The 17261-nt window shown below is 44.5% G+C and overlaps 1 non-coding gene across 1 annotated transcript in view; it reads right to left on the bottom strand.

Moving 5' to 3' along the window:
- Window positions 1-5518: 5518 nt before the first annotated feature.
- Window positions 5519-17261, bottom strand: part of LOC137437599 (uncharacterized) — an 89690-nt gene continuing 77947 nt past the window's right edge. Inside the window, exon 3 of the transcript XR_013620964.1 lies at window positions 5519-8790. This is a non-coding gene — a transcript (uncharacterized LOC137437599). The remainder of the gene's footprint in view (window positions 8791-17261) is intronic.

Raw genomic sequence — 17261 nt, 5'->3', positions numbered from 1 at the left:
GAGACCACTGACCTGTCTGCGATGGGAAAATGACAGGCTCATGGACTCAGCTTCAGCCCAGGAGATTCCAATGATCTTGAAGGCCTTGTTTCCATGGCATCAATCTGCGCAAGATGTAAAGCAGGGTAGCCAGTCCATGGGAGACAACAGTACTTCATCAAGCTGCAGATGAAGGTCTTGGAATTGGATAGGGTTTCAGGTGTGCCAAATAATGACTTTGTAAGATGGAGGATGCCCAGTTGGTGACTGGCTTTGGAGGCCAATTTTGAAATGTGGTTTTCCCAACAAAGATCATGGCTGATTGTGACACCCAGGAGTTTGAATGAATAAGCATCCTCAAGAGGATTGTTAAGAAAGGAGATTGGAGGGCTTGCCAGACGGTCCTTTCAGATGGAGAGAGAGAGTCAGAGTGTGACATTTGTCTGGATTGAAAGACTTGTTCCAAGTGTTTGACCAGCTTGTGATATTGTCAAGTTCTGAAGAGATGGAAGAGGCTGCTGCCTGCCAGTCTAAAGGATGAGGGATGTCGTGGCAGAGGGTGGATTCATCAGCAAGTTGATAAAGACGATTTTCCAGAGTCAGAGAGATCATTGATGAAGATTAGAAATAGGACTGGGCCTAGAACACTGCCTTGGAGTACTCCAGCCTTGGCAGGGAGAGGAGTTTAAAGGACTCCATTGAGTGCCGCCCTTTGGTTATGAGAGTCGAGGGAGTCAGTAATCCATGTCTGGAGTTGGCCTTGGATTCCATAGGCAGAGAGTTTGGAGAGTTAGGCAGAATGTCAGACTGACAATGAGGGCCTCCATCCATTGTTGGGTGAGTAGAAGCAGCATGTCCAAGGTAGGGTAACCAGGTCTGAAACCAAATTGGTGATCCGAGAGGTTGGAGAAAAGGAAGGTTTTTCTTTTTTTTTTTGTATACTGAATCGAGGCTCGTGAAAGAGCTAACATTTACTTCACAAACAAATCAACCAGACAAACAAAATATATAAAAAGAGGGAGCGGAAGACAAGATGGGGAGAGAAGGGGAAGCACACAAACACTTGAGAGCACACAATATTTGAGAGCAGGGAGATGTGTGGGGGGGAGGAGGCGTGGGAAGGGGGGGAGGGGTGGGAGAAGTATAAAACACAAGGACACTAAGGACTTCCAGGACAGAAGTTGGTATTTCAAAAAAGTGGAATTGGGGTGAAATTAGCGGGGGTAGAAAAGATCAAGGATTTGGATGGGGGAAGATAAGAGATGGTGGTGAACAGCTGTTTTAAAGACCTGGAGAGTGGAGTGCGCAAGATGGCGGATTCAACTGCGATGACGGATTCCATGACTTTGCTGATGATTGGAAGTAAACTAATTTGTCTGTAATTAAGGGATCCATTTTTGCACCTTTTTGCTGATTTCCAAACAGATGGAAGATGACCTAGGGCAAATGATAGGGTGAAAAGGGCAGAGAGAGGATGTGCAAGAGCAGTGGACCAGGTTTTTAGGACACATGAGCTGATGCCGTGTGGTCCAGTAGCAAAATATACAGACTCCAGGAGCACATGGGTATGACTGGGGAGGGTGTGTATTGAGAGTAAAGGGTTGGGGCCACAATATTTGGAAGCAAGCACAGAATTGAGGCAATCAGCCTTCTCACGAGCGGAGTCGGCTGTGGTGCCATTTGAAGTGAGGGAAGGAATGGAAGGGGAGCATAAACCACAGACAGACTTAACAAGACACCACCAGGTTTTAGAGGAGGGAGTACACTTTGAAAATTGATTCTTGAGGTTGGACAGATGGTGTTTTCTGGTCTTCTGAGAGTAGACACACACTTGGTGCGGACCTTTTGGAATGCACCGAGAAGGCCTTCAATAGGATTTGCCTTCCAGGAAGAGAGGGCAAGTGTTTGTTTCCATCTTTGAAGCATTTCACCCACCTTCTGACATTGCTAGCACTTTGCAGGCATCTCCGTACACCTGCCTCAATCGGCCGTTGGTATCTGTCGCTGAGTTGTTCACCTTCACGAGGAATTCAATCGTCGTGTGGCGAAACGATGTTGTTGACAGCCATTTATCACAATGGATTGTGGGAACACCAGTGGTGTGCATGCGCCGAGCCCGTGTTTATATTGGAGTGGATAGATGTCACCAATAACTCGTGTTCCACTATACAGTATTCGGCACAAACGTGCGGAATCCACTCATGCTCATGACGTTTGGTATATACAGTATACAAATAATTTAAAATGTTTGTGCGTTTGTTTGTTACTCCTTCACGGCCGAAATGTAGCACCTGGAGGCCCCAAATTCTGAATGTAGGTACTTCAGAATATGGCCAAGGTTTTAAGCAACCATATGGTGGCCATGAACGCCATTTTGAGGCCACTATAAAGGGTATATTAGGATGTGGGGTCAGTTACTGCTCCCACCAGCCTGCAGGCAAAAGGTAACCACCATGAGCCCAATAATTCCATACTTTTTCAATGTCCAACACACCCCAAAACCCTCATTCATAAAGGTTCACCTGGCTGGGTAGCTCCCCCACCTTCCTACCCCCCAATGTGTGTGTGTGTATATGTATATATATGTACATACATACACACGCAAGGCCCATTGCTAGGGCATGCCTGCAAACCCACTCCCTTTAATTTATTTACTCGACAATCTTTCTCCCATGCCTCTCTATCCCATCAACACATTTCCATCACAACCTTCATCCATTCCCACTTATTCTGCTTTTCCCACTACCTTTTTTACACCTTCACATACTTCCACTCAACCCAATCACCCATTTCCCCTTATATCCCTTGCCTTCTCTCAATACATGTTCTACCCTTTCACCTCTGAGCATAAGCTGCAGTTTTAAGCTAATTTGGTTCAGCATGCAGGACAACACCTCGAATGTTCATGCTAATTTCCTACGTATACGGTTGACATGTGCTGGGAGGATGACCTGGAGAGGTACGCACACTTGCCTCAAAGCTGTCTAGCCTGGGTTCGAATCCTGACCCAGCTCAAAACTGTTATCCCGGTGTTTCACAGCAGGGTGATTCACCAATGTGTCAATGTGTATGCCATCCATCGCATGGATGTTAAATCCCATCTGCCGGTATTAGTTGGTAGACGTTAAAGACCCCACAGTGTCCTTCGTGATGAATCGGCGAGTTATCGCCGCCGGCACCATGAACACATTCGAAAATCCCTGCCCTAACTACTGCTGGGAAACGAGGGCAAACCACCCAGTATAATCCTTGCCAAGAAACTGCTTTGGCAGAACCAATGCTCTGCAACAGAGTACGGTACATCAGAGAATCAGAATCACAATGGTTTTCATGCACAGAATTCTGACTTGCAATGCCCACTCCACCAGGAACACAATACACATTTACATAGAGAATTTGCGTCGCCACTTAAGCCGAAACAAACTGGGCTATTAATTGTTTTTTTTCTAACCACCTATAGTCTTTCCGGGTACACCCTGAGTACATGCATCAAGTTTCAATTTATTCTGTCCAGCGGTTTAGGAGGGCATGCAAGGCAGACAGACAACCAGACACACAGAGGTCGCTCCCTGTGTTTTTTCTAACCACAGATAGTCTTTTTCTAACCACCTAGTCTTTTTCTAACCACCTAGTCTTTTTCTAACCACCTAGTCTTTTTCTAACCACCTAGTCTTTTTCTAACCACCTAGTCTTTTTCTGATCACCTAGATACTTTTTCTAACCACATAGAGACTTTTTCTAACCACCTATAGTCTTTTTCTAACCACCTATAGTCTTTTCTAACCACCTATAGTCTTTTTCTAACCACCTATAGTCTTTTTCTAACCACCTATAGTCTTATTTTTTTCTAACCACCGTTGGTTGGTAATCTAACCCGAACCACCTAACATCTAACCCTAACCACCTAACATCTAACCCTAACCACCTAACATCTAACCCCTACCCTAACCACCTAACCCCTACCCTAAACACCTAACCCTAACCACCTAACCCTAACCACCTAACATCTAACCCTAACCACTAACCCTAATCCTAACCACCTAACATCTAACCCTAATCCTAACCACGTAACATGTAACCCTAACCACCTAACATCTAACCCTAATCCTAACCACGTAACATGTAACCCTAACCACCTAACATCTAACCCTAATCCTAATCCTAACCATCTAACCCTAACCACCTAACATGTAACCCTAACCCTAGCCTAACAAATCCGTTACGGAGCGTCGGTGCTGCCGAAGCAGTTTCTTGGCAAGGGTGGTTTGCCATTGCCTTACCAGTAGTAGTTAGGGCAGGAATTTGTAATTTTTGTCAGGGAGGTGGTGATAACTCACCTACCTTTGTGAAGGACACAGTAGGATCTTCAACGTCCACCAACTAATGCTGGCAGACGAGACGCCCAGCTTAACGTCCATCCTACGGGTGACACGCGCATCAATTAATCACCCTGCCCGTGAAACACCGGGATGACAATCTATAGCTGGGCCAGTGTTAAAATGTGAAAATTAACGTGCTTGCCAATCTTGTAGCTCATTGTGTAACATATTCTGTAATTTCTCTCTTGCAGTTGGCCGTGATTGTTGCAAAAGGGGTTAATCTCTTTTTAATGACATAGTACACGATTGACACGAGAATGTTAATGGCGACATGGTGTGTGTGTGTGTATAGGACAGTAATAAACAATCACATCATTACATGCTTCTGGGACTTTAAGGAATAAAAGATTTCTCTGCGTTTCGTGTGCAGCTCAGACATAGGAAAAGGCGATCAAAAGAGAAAAAAATTTCATGCAAGTCTGCGGAGCAAAGGTGCCGAAAAGACTTTCAAATCCATCGGGAGGGGACTCATGTCTCAATCAATGGAACCTGCGCTACCCGAGCAACACGACAGGGAGGTAGGTGTACAACGACGGTCACCTTGAGACGGCGTTCTCCTGCCAAAAGCGCCTTCGTCCTGTCTTTGAAGCAAAGCAACAACCGTCACAACAATGAAGTATTTGCGAGGGTTAAGGGCTTCGGCCTGATTGCTGCATACACCATTAAGCCTTATACAGTACGACGATACATTCTACAAAGGCATGTTCCGGATTGCTTTATAAAGTTCTATTGTGACGTCATGAACGATTGAACGTACCTGAAGAGAAGTGGCCGCCGAACAAGAGACTGGAAAAAGATCGGCTCAGAGCTTCTCTTCAACATTTTATCGGCTTGGCGACATGTTTGGCATAACTGCACTTGTTCTTATCAATTTTTTCGCTCCCTGCGTGCCGCCTTAAATGGTTGGCGGTGTATTTATATCCGTGGGTTGTCCAGATAAATGGACGCCAGAAGGTGTCTGGAAAGGATGCGTGAGTCGATCAGAAAATGCGGTGTACGACTGAAACGCCTCAGAAGAGCAGGTGGCAGATGTTTCCAGTTCGTGTTGCGATGTTCGGTTTCATCGCACCGCGTCCAACCACACATCGTACATGTGCCGCGCATGGATGTATCGGAGTCATGAGGACAATGGAGAATTTGAGGACAATGAAGACAATGGAGAATTTCCGAGGCCATCTTTTATTCACCGTAAAATACAAAGCGAAATTCTTACGTCCTCTAGAAATCGTTGATGCCCCCTCAGTTGAGATGTACAACTCGGTCGATGAAAATACGTCAAAAGTAATCGAGATTTGTAGGAAGATGGATCCATCAATCAAGCGTCCACAATTGACATCAAAAGAAGCCGTACATTTATAATGATAACACAAGCCGTGACAACAACAAACCCCCAAAGGCGGATTGCTGCGGTCGAGCGACTCCAAACAAGTCCCTCCACCTGTAGACAACCGAAAGACATTTGATTTGGACATCGCAGTTGCGCAAGGAACACGATCCCGAGGGATAAATGTATTATTCGTTGAGCTTCAGAAACCCACAAGAAACAAATTCCTGGAGCTAGACCAGAAGCTGATACCTTAGCCCTGCTTCGTATCAAAACTCTATTCTCACTTTTGTCTATCTCTACGTCCCATCTGCTTGTACATCAAGACAAGTGCTGTCCTCTATTTACCCTACAAGAATGGTCAATGGACAGTCGTTTTCCTGTACACCGGAAACAAACGGGTACACCAGGTCATGGTGGGGTGGAGTATCATTTAACCATCAGACTAAAATAGGAGAAAATTGTCGAACAAAAAGAATTGTAGACACGCATGGAAATCTGTCTGTTGGAATCAGGGTTTTCATTAGCTTAATGGAGATGCAGCAACCAGGAGCGACAGCTCATGATGCACTACATTGACCCCAAAAGATTACGTGTCTAACCCAGAAAAGCCAAATAGGGTCCGCAGCTGAGACATGACTACGTTATAGAATCAGTGTTCAAAAGGACAAACGCAATGTTAGAGTATTGGGTTGTACATGACAACCACTCACAGAGGTCATAAATACAGAAAAATCATTAGTTGCATTCGACCACCATACCTAGGGGTAGTCGTCTCAGAACCATGTCAACATTACTCCTACCTAATGGCATCGGCTTTCCAATTGCATACGTCCATCAAATAAATCACCAAGTCTGCCATGTTCACATGAGGTCATCCCGCAAGGTTCAACGTCCACTGGCAGGGACGATCGGGGAAGTCTGGTAAAATGTGCTCACAAACTGGCTGGGCCACCATGACGCCAGACTGAAGGCGACAGGATTTGGAATTTGTTCATGGTGCTGGCGACAGCTCGCCTACTCTTCATAAAACATACCGTGGGATCTTTAAGGTCCACTGACTAATCGGATACCCAGCTTAAGGGTCCACCCGAGGTCAGCACATTCAGTGCTGCAACACCCTGCCTGAGAAACACCAATCCACCAGTTTATATAGTCATGTCAGGAATCAAACCAACACCAGACAACTCACAGGTAAGTAAGTGTACATACCTCTGCCCTATTTTGTCAGACTTTGGGTATCTATCTTTGGGCACCTTAATGGTATTTCATTTTGGGTCAAATGAACCATATATATATATATATATATATATATCAAATTAACCATATAGATATCAAATTAACCATATAGATATCAAATTAACCATCTTACTAAAATAGGCCATTTGGTGTCTGTCTGATGAATTTTTGACGCCAATACATTCTGTCGTTACTTATCCAATCTCAACCAAACTTGACAGGATGACAAAGGGTTACACAATCAAGGTTGTAGCGCATTCATTTGCCCCCTTCCCCGAGGGGGTTTTCTCCCCCCGAGCGAGTTTGCCCTCCATTGCCGTCAATGGGGTTGCACGTTGACGTGTATATAAATGTTAAATTAGCTTTATCGTGGCATTTTTCCAAAGAAGATTTATCGTGGCATTTTTCCAAAGATGCTTTTAACAACAAAATGAATGATAATAATCGCATATTGTTAATGTTATTACAAAACAATATTAATACTAATAATGTCCCTCTTCCCAATGCGTTTTTCCTGCAGTGTTAACGTGTACAAAGAACTTATAGTTATAATGGCATTTCCGTGGGAACAACGGCTTCTACAGGAAGTACAAATATTATAAACCACAAACACTTATGCTTAGCTTTTTAAACAGTCGCTAATGCTCTTTATAATACTAAATGAAGAAATTTGGAGGAATCCCGACATCCGTGAAGTAAGGTTTACTTACAGAACTGAGCGAAGATCTACTGTACTCTATATAACCCACAAATGTTGGGTTAATAACATGGCCCTTTCTGCCGCTACCGTGGCATTTTTCGTAGCGAATTTTTGGAGCTCGCTCCTGCTGTTTCATACGAAACTGAAAGGGAGAAGCTCGGGTTGTGCTCCTTTACCAAGCAGCTAGCCAACGCTTGCCAAGCCATCCGTTCCTTAACGGTTTTGAATGGAGTGCTTGCTCGAATGCTTAAACCACTTGGCGATCTCTTCACAACAGACTTGGTAAATGAACACACACCCAATGTTCTTGAGACCCGACCATAGATCGACTGTAATCTATATACCCCAAAGAGGAATGACCCTTCCTGCCCCTCCCAGAGTTTGCGGGTGTTCTAGTATAGATAAATAAGACAATGATCGATAATGAGCTGTCTAGCTGAAGGTTAGAATAAGGAATGTGTTTGAGAGAATCATATATTACCCCCATTCTTCCCCATTTTATGACTGGTGTTGGCTTAGCGGTTAGGGTGCCGGCTTGGGATCCTAGGATCCTGGGTTCGAATCCCGGTCGATCACTGAATTAACGCCAGGGGGGTTGACTCAGCCTGTCATCCTTCCGAGGTCGGCAAATTGAGTACCCGCTTGTTGGGATGAATGATCCCGGTGTGTACCCCGGTTTAGAATAGGTACACCGTATCCCTGCGCATCGCAGGAGGCGACTAAGGGTTGGCGTCAGGATGGGCATCCAGCCATAAAAACATTGCCTCAAACAGGGAACCATGATTGTCATGGGGCCCGCAAGGCTAACCCCCGGCTCTAGCGGGGAAAATGGCCTTAAAAACGATCATTCATTCATTCATTCTTCCCCATTTATTTTCTCAAACACCATTAGGATCAAAGGTTAGTTCCAAGGTCAAATAAACTCCAGAAGAGTTATAAAAACACCGCAGATGAATACCATTTCGAGCCATTATACATGTTTCATCTACTTAGGTGAGTACAGCTACCCTTTGGAGGTGTTTCGACTGCAAGGACTAAAGAACTACAAGATCACATTAATGTGAGCTCTTCAATTGCTTCCTCTGCTCCTCCTGGATTGCTCTGGAATCGTCTCCCTCTCTTGGACCACGAATGTTCACCCAACTGTTCAAATCAACTTGATTTAATTTCTACGGAAGGACACAGGAAGAAGATTCACGTAGTGAGGTCAAGCATGGTAATCCAACGTTCTCAATGAAACAGAAAACATATAACAGTTTGATTTGGATAAAACACAAAATAACAAATAAGTACAGATGGGAAGGAGTACGAGAAGAAAACAACTTCCAGTTATGGCGAGACCAGTGGTTCTTAACCTTTTTAAAGGCGCCGAACCCTAACGAAACCCACCGAACACTCGCGGAACCCCTCAAATTTGACCAAAAAATTAAGAAGAATTGCATCTTAATGCGTTTTCTGTTCTTCTTTTCGGGAGGCGATCTGGGAAATGCGTGGTTTTGTTTTGGCAAGGACCATCCTCAAATCATTTTCGCATGCAAGCCTGCTCCTTTTCTTTGTTTTAATGTCCACCAGTTTCGAAAACGCATGCTCGCAGAGATACGTTGTAACGAACGGCGTGAGGATCTCAAGGGCAATTTTAGCAATGTGAGGATACCCTTCCATTTGGCGGCACCAAAACGTTGAGAGCGTTGTTGTGCCGAAGAGTTGTTGATGAGTCTGGCTCTGCTGAAGTTCGATGAGGTCGTCGAGGTATTGGTCGTTGACATCTGCCGTTGCAACGTCGAAAGTAAACGGCTGCCACACCCATGCTGGGTATTGCTCTTGGTCGGGGAAGTAGCCGTCGAATGACTTTCCCAGCTCATCCAAGTGCGTGGCAATCACTTGCTTCAGATCCCCCGGTACAGCAGTGCCTCCACTTCAGACTCATCTTCGATCCCGCTCACGCACTCGTCCAGTAGCGAAAAGTTCGCGAAGTTGTCATTCTCTGTTCGCCGCCTCCACAACGGTAACTTCTTTCGGAAAGTGCTCAGCTTTTCTTCAGATTCGATGACATTCACTCCACCGCCCTGCATCTGGCAATTGAGATGATTGAGTGCGTCGAAGATGTCAGCCAAGTACGCCAAGGCGAGGATGAACTCTGACTCTTGGAAGTGCGTTGCATGGCAATGCTGGTGTTCTCGCAAAAACAGGGCTAATTCTACCGCAAGGCAAAAACACGGCTCACTACCTTCCCTCGTGATAACCATCGAACGTTAGAGTGGTAGCGAAGGACTTCGAATTCAGAGCCGATTTCATTGCACAGCTCTTTGAAGATGCGATGATTCAGAGCACGGCTTCGCACGTAATTCAGTTTCAACGACGATTTTCAGAACATTGGCCAGTTTTGGAGGCAGGGTTTTTGATGCCAGCGCGTGTCTGTGCAGGACGCAGTGCGTGACGATGATGTGTGGTGCATCAGCCTTCACCAGCGCTCCAAAACCAGAGTTGCATCCCAGCATTGCTGGAGCTCCGTCCGAGCAAACTGCAGACACCATGTTCCACGAGAGGCCGTTGCTTCTGAAGAAGTCATCCACAAGCTTCTTCACGTCAGCTGCCTTCGTCGTTGTTGTGAGAGGCTTGCAGAACAGAAAGTCTTCCTTGATCTCGTCTCCTTTGACATAACGCACAAATAAGATGAGCTGGCTCAAATTCGAAACGTCAATGGTCTCTTCGAGTTGAAGGCTGAATTTCGTCGGGCTCGCGACTAAATCTGCAACTACCTGGGCGAGGATGTCGTCGCTCATGTCGTCGATTCTGCATCTAATGGTGTCATTTGAGAGTGGAACGAGAGACAACTTGTTTTCAGCAGCTTTTCCCAGCATGATGTTGGCCATCTTCAACGCGGCCGGTTTGATGAGTTTCTCGCCAATGGTGTGCGGTTTGCCCTGCTTTGCAATCAGGTACACAACTTCATACGACGCGGTGAGGATCGGTTTGTCAATTGGAACGAAGCCGAGAGTGGGCAAGGTAGCACTTGCGTCGAATCGGACTCTCTTCAATTTGAATTCATCCAGCATTGCGTCTTTGTACTGCCCCTCGCCGTGCAGTTTTTTGAAGTGTTCCCGTAGTTTTGCTGGTGCTAGGCTGGAGTTGCTCAACCGGACATTGCAAAGCATGCATTGAGGACGCTGACTTCCGTCCCGTTCCGTCAAACACGTGAACCCGTACTGCACATAATCCTCTGACGACTTCCTTTTTTTGCTCGACATACTGCAAAAAAAAAAGAAAAAAGTAACAAACTGATCTTAATTGAGTTCGGGCAAATAATTATATGACAAAAATTTAAAAAGAAACATGCTTAAATATAATCAGTACCCCTCTGAAAACTGAGAAATTTTAACGAAGAAAACATAACTTATAGTTACGATGACGGGATTTATTATATACTCAACTCTATGTCACATCAAATCCCATTATAATATTACATAAAAAACTGCAAATTGTTAGTTTTGAATTGCGACCAAAGGAGTTGCATCACCTCCACCTAATTTTCTGAGTAATTCAATCATATTTTATAATCACCATCCACTTTTGACTTTAATATAACTCTGAACCCACCCTGCATATCCACAAACATTTCCAACTTACTTTTCAATTAATCAATAACTCCAAAGTAAGGCGCGACCATTGACGCAAGGCACACGGCAAGCTAATTGAGGCTATTCACTGGAATTTCCGAACACCTGCAAAGTCCAAAATCCAGGAAGTGAGTAAGCAAGTAAGCACCATCAACAGAATAATTAGCAAGTTGCTCATTGATTCAACTTCCTGCAGTCAGTGTGAAACAACTTATCTTAAACACAGACCAGAGAAACCATGGATGGGATGGAAATACAATTACAAATAACATTTCCATTCGTTCGTAACATACATAGCAAAATAATAATAATATTAATAATAAGCGTAATTACACATAGATTCAAAATTGATACAAAACTTTAAAAAAAAATAAAAAAAATTGCAATGCGTTTCGGAGGACCTCCGCCGAACCCCTGAGACTGGCTCACTGAACCCCTGGGGTTCGGTTGAACCCAGGTTAAGAACCACGGGGTTAGACCAAGGGCTGTTGCCACCCTTCAGGTAAGTTAAAGATCTCGTCTCATCTCGTGAGTTAAAAGTTTTCTTTCCCCTTTTGCTCTCTCTGCTACACATATGAGGATGCACCAAATCCTCTGACGTCATGCCATGCTTACATTTGTAAAAACTGCAATGAAGACAAATAGCTGTGGAAACATTGTAATATTCTATGAACTTTGTAATTCTATGGTGATACGTGTCACCTGTTATCATTACACTGTCATAACTTTCGAAAAGTTGACTTACAAGAGCAAGAAGAAGAAGAAGAACAAAAACAAATAGCAACTAGAACGGCACTCAGTAGAGAGCATACCTCCACCTGGTTGGCCATAATCACTCAATGGCGAAGAATCACTTAAAGAATTATACTAGCCGGATCCGGATCTTCACCAAAATTGAATCGATTCTTCCTTGTCACACACACAACCTGTCCAACAACTTTCGTCCAAATCCGTCCACAACTTTTTGGGATATTTTGTTCACAAACAAATGGACAGACAAACAAACAGACAAATGAAAAATCACTCATAGAGCGACACTTGGCAAAACAGAACAAAGTGGAATTGGCACTCAGTAGAGCATCCTTTTAACCTCAAAAATAGTTGGTGGTTGAACTCAATTCGCCGACATGTATATCCTATTCAAATTTCAAGTCAATCGGGTGAAAATTGAGGCTTTTAGAAATTAGAAAAAAGCGGTCGACCTTGGGCCTATGTTGACCTTTTGGCCTAAGCTAATCTCAAAAATAGTTGGTGGTTGAATTCACTTCGCCGACATGTATATCCTATTCAAATTTCAAGTCAATCGGATGAAAATTGAGGATTTTAGAAATTTGAAATGGTTGTTGACCTTTGGCCGATGTTGATCTCAAAAATAGTTGGTGGTTGAACTCACTTCGCCGACATGTATATCCTATTCAAATTTCAAGTCAATCGGATGAAAATTGAGGATTTTAGAAATTTGAAAAAAAGTGGTTGACCTTTGGCCTATGTTGACCTTTTGGCCCATGCTGATCTCAAAAATAGTTGGTGGTTGAATTCAGTTCGCCGATATGTAAATACAATTCAAATTTCAAGTCAATCGGATGAAATTTGAAATGGTTGTTGACCTTTGGCCTGTTGACCTTTTGGCCTATGCTGATCTCAAAAATAGTTAGTGGTTGAATTCAGTTTGCCGATATGTGTATCCTATTCAAATTTCAAGTCAATCGGATGAAAATTGAGGATTTTAGAAATTTGAAAAAAGTGGTTGACCTTTGGCCTATGTTGACCTTTTGACCTTTTGCCCCCAAAAATATATAGGATTTTGTCGGACCACAAACTCTACCATTTGATAAAGTTTCGTGAAGATCGGTTTAAAATTGTGACCTGTCGGCAAGTATACGTGATCGGGCGGACGGACGGACGGACGCACACACACACACACACACACACATCTCGTATTTTCATTTCTGTTCCTCACAATTATTCTATCTCTGTCTTTTATTCACACACACACACACACACACACACACAAACACACACACACACACACACACACACACACACACACACACACACACACACACATTTAATTAATTGTACAGTATCGGTTGTTCCTAAACTTAAATAGAAATAATTTAAAGGATTGTTGTAAATGATGTTAATTTCACAACATCCCATATTCAACTTTATTTAAATTGCAAATCTCAAACATAGTTTCTCCACCTAAAGCAAGAACGTTAACCCGTAAGCAATTTACTAGTTTCCCGACTGCATGGATCATCAGCTGGGTACCGTTCTTCCTCGAGGTTTCGATCCTTTCAGCCCAGGACCTCTCCAAACGGCGGATCCACAACCTCGATCATGGATCCACATCAATAGATGGTACATCAGTAGATCCACAACCTCAGTTGCGTCCAGGCAGTCAGTCAACCCATCAATGCACCAACATATTGCATCGCACATTTGTTACAGGTCAATAGGTAAACTATGTTTGAGGTTTTACATGTAATTAATTCTTTAGTTTCTTTTAACTTGTAACATTTAGCCATTACTGTACAATTAATTATATTGTTTGTGGTTTTCATGCTTTGAAATGTCGTTGAACAAACATAAAATATGAAATAAATGTAGTTTAACAAACACATTAAAATCACATCAACAAAGAATAAACATACAAACACACACACACACACACACACACACACACACACACACACACACACACACACACACACCGGAGTGATCAACATACTTGCAAAAAAAAATATTTATTTTTGCCAAGTAACAAGCAGACAGGGGTGAAAATATAACCTCCATCCACCTTTGGTGGCGGAGGTAACAACAACTGTGAGCTTAGGAAGTGAGACACCCGATTGTGCCCCTTTTTCTGTAATTTCAGGGTTACAACCGCGTTTGCAGATCATCTTGCGAGTGGTCGGGAATCACTGAACACGGTGCAATATCACGGTTGATATCTCTAACATCCATATTGAAATCAACTTACCCAGCTGTATCCCACAATTCCTTGCCCTTACAAGACAAGGGAGGAGGTTCTTACAAGACAGTTTCAGATATCAGAAGCGTTTTCCAAACATCAGACAAGTTGCTGACAACGTTTAATTAATGCACAATACAGTCACGTGAAAAAGTAAGTACACCCCATGGAACGTTTTGACTTTTCCAACATATTTCAACATACAGCTATTTGATCTTCATTTCAACAATATCTATCTATATAATTATAAAATTGAAATCTTGCGTGTTTGTATGTAACATTCGATCGGTCCGGGGGCGTGGCTTACCCCTTTGAGAGAGTAGTAATATCCACCATTTTATTAACTCGCATAGCTTTGAGGCCTATTTTGTAGGCCCGTGGTGTCTTGCTCTCTCTCTCAGTTTTATTTCAAATCAAATTCGATAAATCATTTCATTTTTCACAGTCGCTAACATAGTTTTAGACTCGGTTGAAAAAAAACGGGAAGAAAATCCGATGAAAGTTTCCGTTTATAGAACGAAATGAATTCTGAAAGGCTTGTATCTTCAAGGCCATTGAGTCTGTTTCACACCTTTATCTTCAATCTAAGTCGCCATCTGATTTCATTTTTATCGATGGTTTTAGACTCGGTAAAAGAAATAATTGAGAACATTCACGCACACACGGGAAATTGCAGAGATATATTTTTAAAATCGCGCCACGTTGATATACGAAAATACACCGCCTAAAATAACAGGCATACAGTATATATTGTTACGGATCGCGGATTAGATGTTATTTACCGAGCGGTGGTATTGCCGCGACCTAACAGTTCCCCCGATTCTTCCCCAACTCACCCGATTCCACCCGAACGTTGGCCAAATCGCGCTACGCTAAATCAATGATTGGAAAGGACACAACGACTGGGATAAATGAAACGACGCAAGGGGTACAGTTCTCAAGACCTCTGGAGGAGGGTATAATTAGTGGTGGAGAAAAGGGGTAGATTACAAGGTAGAGTGAGGTAAAGACACAGAAGAGATAGGCACTTAAATACAATCTTATCTTATCCCAGACAGACCACACACAAACGGGACAAGGCTGACTTACACAGGGATTGATGGCAGGAAGGGACAGGTAGTCGATAGCACAAGGTGCACCTTGGCTCGGGGGCAGGATCAAGCACGGTCCAAGAGATGCAGGGAGGTCTCACTGCGCTCGGAAGGGACGTCTCTCTTGCTTCAAGCTCAGCGCGCATCTGACGTCACCACTCCCTCGGCTGCGCATGCTCAACGGGGAGTGACACGCCCTCGGCTGGTTGGCTCCGCCCCAGATGGGACCGGTCCGCCGCTTCCATTGGGTGCGGGGGTTAGCGGGCTCCGCCCTTGACGAGGAGCTGACAGGGAGCCCCTATTTGGTAACCCCGTCGAGCACATGTTTGATGGCGGCTCGTGGGGAAGGCCTCGTGCCCTCCCAACACCCCCTACCAACCAAGCCGGAGTGAGGACGCGCACTCCCTGTGCACGCCGCCGCTGTTGCTGTTGTTGTTGTTGTTGTTTCTGAACCGTGAGGAAGAGCTGCGGGGAGGTATTGGGAGGTCCTAAACTTCCTAACGGTGCCATACAATCACATTCTGGTGCAACGAAGGGTCAGAATTAATGGAAACGAATCCTTAACTGACATAGACTAAGAATAACTAGCAAGATGTCATATAGTTGTCTACGTGAGATGCGGTGGACCTGGATGCGACATTTAATGGGGGGAAATAGGGGGAGGTCGGGTCTACAGAGTGTTGTTTACAGAAAATGGGACTAGGGAATGGGGGATTGGGGATAGTTGGGAAGTATTGAGGAAATAGGGGAATATTTACAAGCGGATATGGATGGATGCAAATCCCATGTCCACAACATTGCACCCTTCTCTACCTCGGGGCGTCCCGACCCGATAAATTTTTACCTACTTTAGTGTGGCACTCAGATGTAGTTCCCTCTACTATTAACTCAACCCTGAGTGCGACAGTTTTACAGATGTTCACAAATGAGTAAATATGTCCCCCTGCGACGTTGCACCCTTCTCCTAACAGAAACACACCCACAGGATAACCGAATCGCGGAAAGCATCCTCAAACTAAACATACAGCCGGTAGGGAGCATCATTTATACAAGACTGATATTTACACTACGATCCAGGACCTGTTCTTTGAGGAACACATGCAGATGTTATGCATAGAGAGAGAGCACGCATGCCAGCATGGATACACCAACCCACGAGTGCCCTGTGGCCCTACGGCCTTTAATAATGTGCAGAGCACCCCGTCCAAGCACCAAAAGCACCACCCCATACGCACAGTCAGCACCATCCGGTGCACCAATAAAGTGTTCAGTAACAATGCACAATTAAGTGTCCATGGTCACCGGTGGTGTCGCAGCCGGCCGATGTTCTGCCGCTGGTCTTGCCTTCTTGGAGTGCACTTGGCCTTCTGGCTTCTTTAGAAATAAAGAAAGGCGCCAACCGCGTCCATTTCTAAATTGTGGCCGTCAGGGGGGCCAACTAAAAGTGGTTCACCTGTATGGCATAGGTGCCACGTTGACCCAGAGGTCCATCCACGGGTGGTGCTTGACCGCCAAAGAACTGCGGTCCATTGTGGGCGGCCACCAAAATTGCGGTCCATATGGTGTATCGATCCAGGCAGCAAGCAGCGGAAGTACAGGCCCACAACTGCGGAGCCAGCACCTCTCTCTCCTCTCTCTCTGCCCCAAAGCCAGATCCTCAGAGGTGGGAGACAAAAGAAGACAAGTGAGTAAGGTGGTAAGGGCGCAAAAGTGCACGCAATACTAGGTAATGCACACTGGGGGCACATGGGAACCAGGTGAGACAGGTACGTTCCTACCGTATGCCCCCCCCCCCCCACCAGGTAACCTACATTGCCCCTCCCTTACCCCTTACTGTCTCCACAAAACCCAACACTACCCATAAACATCTACTTTACACATCAACAAACGTCCCTACTGTCTTCCCCGTTCCTCCCATAAACCAAATTCGTCTTCTCTCCCTCCTAACCAATCAA

This window comes from Myxine glutinosa, chromosome 12 (assembly GCF_964187855.1).
Source record: "Myxine glutinosa chromosome 12, kmMyxGlut1.1, whole genome shotgun sequence".
NCBI classification, from domain to species: domain Eukaryota; kingdom Metazoa; phylum Chordata; class Myxini; order Myxiniformes; family Myxinidae; genus Myxine; species Myxine glutinosa.
Note: the sequence above shows the minus strand (reverse complement) of the source record. Positions and strands in the feature narration are given on the sequence as shown.